Below are 7,684 nucleotides of genomic sequence, written 5' to 3'. Positions count from 1 at the left end.
AAACTGCTTTATGTGATCTTGGAGCCGGTGTTAGTGTTATGCCTCTCTCTTTATATCGTAGACTTGATTTGAATAAGTTGACACCTACTGAAATATCTTTGCAAATGGCTGATAAATCAACTGCTATACCTGTCGGTATTTGTGAGGACGTGCCTGTTGTGGTTGCAAACGTTACTATGTTAACCGACTTTGTTATTCTTGATATTCCCGAGGACGATAGTATGTCTATTATTCTTGGAAGACCCTTTTTGAATACTGCAGGGGCTGTTATTGATTGCAACAAAGGCAATGTCACTTTTCATGTTAATGGTAATGAGCATACGGTACACTTTCCGAGGAAACAACCTCAAGTTCATAGTATAAATTCTATTGGAAAAATTCCATCGATTATATTTGGAGGTTTTGAATTTCCTCTTCCTACAGTCAAGAAGAAATATGATATTCTTATTATTGGGGATGTGCATATCCCCGTTGAGGTAACATAGTGTTATTCGAAATTTCTCCGGTTCCATGTTATTCGGAATGAGTTTATTAACAAGACCTGATCAACCTTGTTAGTGGATTCTTTTTTATGAGCATGAGATGGATGAAACTAGAAGGCACAACCTTCTGTACCCTCTTTCTATTTTCTGTTATTTAGTTGAAATAAAGTAAAAAATAGTATTTTTCTGTCTGTTTTCTGATTTATCCGTGCAATATAAAAATACCCCGAAAATAAAAGTTCTCCAAATGCCCTGAAAATGGAATATGATTTTTTCTAGAATTTTTGAGAATATCTGGCACTGAGAACACAGCAGGATGGGCAAGCACCTGGCCATGAGGGTGGAGGGCGCGCCCTACCCCCCAGGGCACGCCCCCTGCCTCGTGGGCCCACAGTGGCCCTCCTCCACTTATTCCTGCACCCATACACTCCTTCTTCCTCCCACAAACACCGATATCCAGCTCAAGCACGAGTTCTAGCTCATTTTGCTGCGATTTTCGATCTCCTTGCTCAAAGCACCTCTCGGAAAACTGCTTGGAGAGATTGTTCCTTGGTATGTGACTCCTCCATTGGTCCAATTAGTTTTTCTTCTAGTGCTTTATTCATTGCAAATTTGTGCTGCCTAGGTGACCATGTTCTTGAGCTTGCATGTCAAATTTATATGGTTCCAAGTAGTTCTAATGCATGATATAGTCTCTAGGCACTTGTAGGAGTAGTTGCTATCAATTTTATTGAGTTTGGTTCACTTTTGTTTGAAGTTACTAAAAATTTCAGAATATTTCAGAAAATAATGAAGAGATTTTTGAGGGGCTCATCGAGCCGAAGCTCGAAGGAAAAGCAAAATGAAGAAGCACAGAGGCCCAAATATAATTTGCCTCGCACCACGGAGGTCCGGCCGTGTGAATGGCCTTCCGATGATTTCTTGAGAAAAGCCGGGATTTATGATGATTTCTATTCATTGGCTGAGAATGCTGGCCTCACCGACTTCCTCCGCGACCAACGTCATCAGTATCTCTTACTCACCAATACTTTTGTGCAAAACTTCTACTATTTTCCTAAGGAATCACCTCCTTCAGTAGAGTTTCATTTATATGATGTTGTTAAGAAGATGTCACTAGATGAATTTTGCAAGGTTTGCAAAATACCCTTCGAGGGTACCTTAGATGAACCACATCGTAAAGATGTGGAGGGGTTTATTGACACTATTACTATAGGGGAAACTAGGAAGGTTCCGATGCAAGAATCACTAGCATACATTTTCCTATTTTACGCTACTTTGCCATATTTGTTAGTCGTTGCCTGATTGGTCGTGGAAACTGTGGAAACCTTAGTGTTCCTGATACTATCATTTTGCTCCACGGTTTATATTCCGATAACACTGCTAGTATGGGCGGTATTATTGCTAAACGGTTAAGTCTGAACCGTACTAAGGGTCCCATCTTTGGAGGTATTTATGCTTCACGCCTAGCTGCACATTATAACATACCTATTAGGCTCTATGAGAAAGAAGAAAAATTGCTGCCCAATGCTTAATTAGATTATAAGAGTATGTTAGCGCATGACTTTATTGTTAAGAATAAGGAAGGGGAGCTTAAATACAAATTGTTCTTTGATAAACATCACCCTGAGACTATTACCTTGCCTGCTCCTTCCTTGTTTAATTTATCTGAAGGCCCGTATCTCGTTCCGTGGGCGGCCATTTACGCTTACCGGAACCCTACACCAGCCCCAGAGCCGGAACCACAATTTGAGCCTCCACGACAGTCTGATTACTTTTGGGATCCGGAGATGACTGCCAGCCAGTGGCAGTCAGAGTCCTCTTCATCTCAGTACGACCCCAGCTACAACTATGGATATCCGCCAGGCCATCCTTGGCAATAAACCAACTTAGGCCAAAAGCCTAAGCTTGGGGGAGTACGTATCTCTCACCGACATTACATTCATGTTCACACACTCATTGCTAGATGTCGGTGCTCATACTCTTTCACTGTAATATCCATGCTAGTTTATTTTCTTTTTCCTGCTTTCTTCTTGTGTGTTTAATAAACTTTAAGAAAAAAAATTAGTGTAGCTTTTAGTTAGTTTACTTTTCTTGCTGTAGTAGTAATAATTAAAAAGAAAACCCAAAAAGATTTCTTGTTCTTCTTTTGCTTGTTGGGAGCTTTCCCATGTAAATAGCTTTTATTTCTTTTCTTTTCTTTGGGGGTCGATAGGAGAAGACCATGATTAAATTGTTGAAGTGGCTCTTATATGCATTATTGTTGATTTAACCAAGAGCCCATATTTCCTTGTCTTCTCCTGTTTATTGAATGCTCGCAGATTCCAGTTTAGTCCAATGCACGTGCACTCTTATTATTATTCACATCGTTCGGTCATGCAAGTGAAAGGCAATTATGACGATATATGATGGACTGACTGAGATGAGAAAAGCTGGTATGAACTCGACCTCTCTTGTTTTTGTAAATATGATGAGTTCATCGTTCCTGATTCAGCTTATTATGAATAAACATGTTTGCAATGACAATTAGAGATCATAGTTGCTTATGCCGTGCTTGATTAGCTATGAGTTATAATGGTTTACCTTGCGTGCCAACATGCTATTAAAATGGTTGTGATGTGGTATAGTGGGGTGGTATCCTCCTTTGAATGATTTAAGTGACTTGACTTGGCCCATGTTCACACATGTAGTTGAAACAAATCAACATAGCCTTCAGGATATTTATGTTCATGGTGGATTATATCCTACTTATGCTTGCACTCAATGTTTATTAATTTTAATGCATGTTCATGAATGTTGTCGCTCTCTAGTTGGTCGCTTCCCAGTCTTTTGCTAGCCTTCACTTGTACTAAGCGGGAATACTGCTTGTGCATCCAATCCCTTAAACTCCAAAGTTATTCCATATGAGTCCACTATACCTTCCTATATGCGGTATCTACCCGCCGTTCCAAGTAAATTTGTATGTGCCAAACTCTAAACCTTCAAATAAACATTCTGTTTTGTATGCTCGAATAGCTCATGTATCAACTAGGGCTGCCCTTATCTTCCATGTTAGGCGGGTTATTCTCAAGAGGAGTGGACTCCGCCCTCACTCACGAGAAAATGGCTGGTCACCTGGATGCCCAGTCCCATGCTTTATGCAAACTAAATCAAAATAATTGCACACAAAACTCCCCCTGGGACTGTTGCTAGTTGGAGACACTAGTTGTTTTGAGCAAGTCATGGATTGATGCTTGTTGGTGGAGGGGGAGTATAAACTTTACCATTCTGTTTGGGAACCACCTATAATGTGTGTAGCATGGAAGATATCGCCATCTCTTGGTTGCTATGTTGACAATGAAAGTATGCCGCTCAAAATATTATTTATCTCTATTTCAAAACTGAGCTCTGGCACCTCTACAAATCCCTGCTTCCCTCTGTGAAGGGCCTATCTATTTACTTTTATGTTGAGTCATCACCCTCTTATTAAAAAGCACTAGCTGGAGAGCACAGCTGTCATTTGCATTCATTACTATTAATTTATATTGGGTATGACTATGACTGGATCTCTTTTACCATGAATTACAATGTCTAGTCAGTCCTTGATCTTTAAAGGTGCTCTGCATTTATGTTTTGCGGTCTCAGAAAGGGCTAGCGAGATACCATCTTGTTATATCATATCATGATTGTTTTGAGAAAGTGTTGTCATCCGAGATTTATTATTATGGCTCACTAGTTGATTATGCCATTGATATGAGTAAACATGAGACCTGAGAGTTATTGTGAATGTGGTTAGTCATAATCTTTGCTGAAAACTTGAATGCTGGCTTTACATATTTACGACAACAAGAGCAAACAGAGTTTGTAAAAGTTTTTCTTTATCACTTTTAGTTTATCAACTGAATTGCTTGAGGACAAGCAAAGGTTTAAGCTTGGGGGAGTTGATACGTCTCCGTCGTATCTACTTTTCCAAACACTTTTGCCCTTCTTTTGGACTCTAACTTGCATGATTTGAATGGAACTAACCCGGACTGACGCTGTTTTCAGCAGACTTTCCATGGTGTTATTTATGTGCAGAAATAAAAGTTCTCGGAATGACCTGAAACTCCACGGAACGTCTATGTGGAAATAATAAAAAATCCTTGCAAAAGATGAAGACCAGGGGGCCCACACCCTAGCCACGAGGGTGGGGGGCGCCCCCCTAGGGCGCGCCCCTACCTCGTGGGCCCCCTGGAGCTCCTCCGACTTCAACTCCAACTCTATATATTTACTTTCGGGGAGAAAAAAATCAGAGAGAAGAATTCATCGCGTTTTACGATATGGAGCCGCCGCCAAGCCCTAAAACCTCTCGGGAGGGCTGATCTGGAGTCCGTTCGGGGCTCCGAAGAGGGAAATCCATCGCCGTCGTCATCATAAACCATCGTCCATCACCAGTTTCATGATGCTCACCGCCGTGCGTGAGTAATTCCATTGTAGGCTTGCTGGACGGTGATGGGTTGGATGAGATCTATCATGTAATCGAGTTAGTTTTGTTAGGGTTTGATCCCTAGTATCCACTATGTTCTGAGATTGATGTTGCTATGACTTTGCTATGCTTAATGCTTCTCACTAGGGCCTGAGTGCCATGATTTCAGATCTGAACCTATTATGTTTTCATGAATATATGTGAGTTCTTGATCCTATCTTGCAAGTCTATAGTCACCTACTATGTGTTATGATCCGGCAACCCCGAAGTGACAATAATCGGGACCACTCCCGGTGATGACCATAGTTTGAGGAGTTCATGTATTCACTATGTGCTAATGCTTTGTTTCGGTACTCTATTAAAAGGAGGCCTTAATATCCCTTAGTTTCCGCTAGGACCCCGCTGCACGGGAGGGTAGGACAAAAGATGTCATGCAAGTTCTTTTCCACAAGCACGTATGACTATATTCGGAATACATGCCTACATTACATTGATGAATTGGAGCTAGTTATATGTCACCCTATGTTATGACTGTTACATGATGAACCGCATCCGGCATAATTCTCCATCACCGATCCAATGCCTATGAGCATTTTACCGATTGTTCTTCGCTTATTTACTTTTCCGTTGTTACTGTTACCATCACTACAAAACACCAAAAACATTACTTTTGCTACCGTTACTTTTGTTACCGTTACCACTACTATCATATTACTTTGCTACTAAATACTTTGCTGCAGATACTAAGTTATCCAGGTGTGGTTGAATTGACAACTCAACTGCTAATACTTGAGAATATTCTTTGGCTTCCCTTGTGTCGAATCAATAAATTTGGGTTGAATACTCTACCCTCGAAAACTGTTGCGATCCCCTATACTTGTGGGTTATCAGTTCGCGAAGATCCCGACCTCACCGCTGCGTTGGCCCTCGATCGCTCTGTCACAACCGTGGAGACCACCACCAGGTGGCACCGTCGCCTAGACGGGAGCTTGCCAAGATCAGGGATGAGTGGTCGCTTAGCGACTCCTCCGCCAATGCCGGCAGGGTCAAGGCCGCCGCCAGAGTTCCGCGGGCGCCATTGGCATTGGTCGCGGTGGTCCTTCGCACAACGCTGGAGGAGGCTACCACAGCCCTCCAGCTGTGGAAGGATGACGACAACGACGACATGAACGGTGACGGCAGTGCAGCATGGCAGGGCGGCCACACGTACAAAGTGGTCGTTCAGTATATGGATTTGGTTTTTTTCCTACTATTTTGTTAAACGGTCGAAATATCAACTTTTTTATGTAAATTATTTCCGAACTTTAATAAAATCTGACTTATTTGATAAATTTCGTCAGATTTGTTTAAACTAATTTTGAAATGTATGTGGATAACATTAGGCGGCCGCCTCCCATATTCATATCCACGAATGGATGTGGTGTCCGGTTTGCTGATCAGAGTTTGAGGTGCCCTTAGACCGTGTCATCGTGAGGCTTGGTGTGTTAATCCTGATCACGTACACGTAAGCAATAAAGCTTTGCTTTATACCTAAAAAAAGAATTGGAGCACTCAAATCCATCACAAACGCCCAGATGGGCTGGCAGGTCACTGTCCAGACAAAAAAACACCCAATCCTGCTCCCCACAAATAGCCCAAATGCCTGGGTTGTCCGACAACCCCATATTCGTCTCATATGTGAAGTGGATATGGGAGGCTCGGATGCGTCCGGACACCGCCGCCATGTTAGATTGGCCCGCTATGGCCCATGCAGCCCCATCACTGTCCCCATAAAAATCCAGTCGGTCCGACGAAACCTAGTCAAACCCCACTCCTCCCAGTCCTCTCGTCCTATCCGCTCTTCTCCTGTCTCCTCCTCTTCCTCTCCCAATCTCTCTCGTCCCCTCCACCATGGCCAGGTGAGGCAACGACTCCAAGAGCGAGACTTGATGTTGTAGGGTGGAACCCTAAGTGGAGATCTTTCACGAATTGGAGGGGGAATCCCCAAGAACAAGATGAACACAAGAGAGAAAAACACTCAAGAACAAGTCCAATCACACATCCACTAGACTCACAATCACACAAGATCCACAAAGGTACAAGAACAACAAAGGGAAAGATACAAGGTAAAGTTCATCCCAAATCCAAAGGAGATGAGGTCTTGATGATCCTATGATGGGGATCCTTCTCCAAGAGGAGGGCTTGATCTCCAAAAGGAGCTTCTCCAAGAGGAGGTCTTGTACTCCAATGGAGTCTTCTCTCTCAAGAGGAATCCCACAAGGGGAGGTACATGAGCTAAGCTCTATGATTTGTGTCTATTCTTAGCTATCCCTAGAAAGGAGGTGGAGGTGGTCTATTTATAGTCTAAGCCGTGAAGGGGTAAGTGGGAAAGGGATACATGGCCAAAGGCCCGCGGCTGTGCACACAGGCGGGGCGGTAGTACCGGACATCGGGCGGTACCGCTTGTAGGCGGTAGTACCGCTTGGTGTGGGCGGTAGTACCGCTCATCCCGGACTTGGCTGGTCCGCTTCTTCCGTCTTCTCTTCCATGCTTCCCTCGCGGATGGTGTAGGTGTTCCTTGGCGCTTGCACTCCTCCTCGATGTCCGTAGGGTTCCGACAATACCTATGCATGCACACGAGAGGGGTGTCAAGTAGTATACCATCCTCGAAGGGGTCAAGTGAACACGTGTAAAGGAGATGATTCACCTTTATGTGTGTGAAGTAGATGTCGCACGTGTCACTTGCCAAATGGACTCTTGACATGGTGATGTCCGTAGGATG

The sequence above is a fragment of the Aegilops tauschii genome, chromosome 7, assembly GCF_002575655.3.
Source record: "Aegilops tauschii subsp. strangulata cultivar AL8/78 chromosome 7, Aet v6.0, whole genome shotgun sequence".
NCBI classification, from domain to species: domain Eukaryota; kingdom Viridiplantae; phylum Streptophyta; class Magnoliopsida; order Poales; family Poaceae; genus Aegilops; species Aegilops tauschii.
This window is presented reverse-complemented; position numbering follows the sequence as displayed.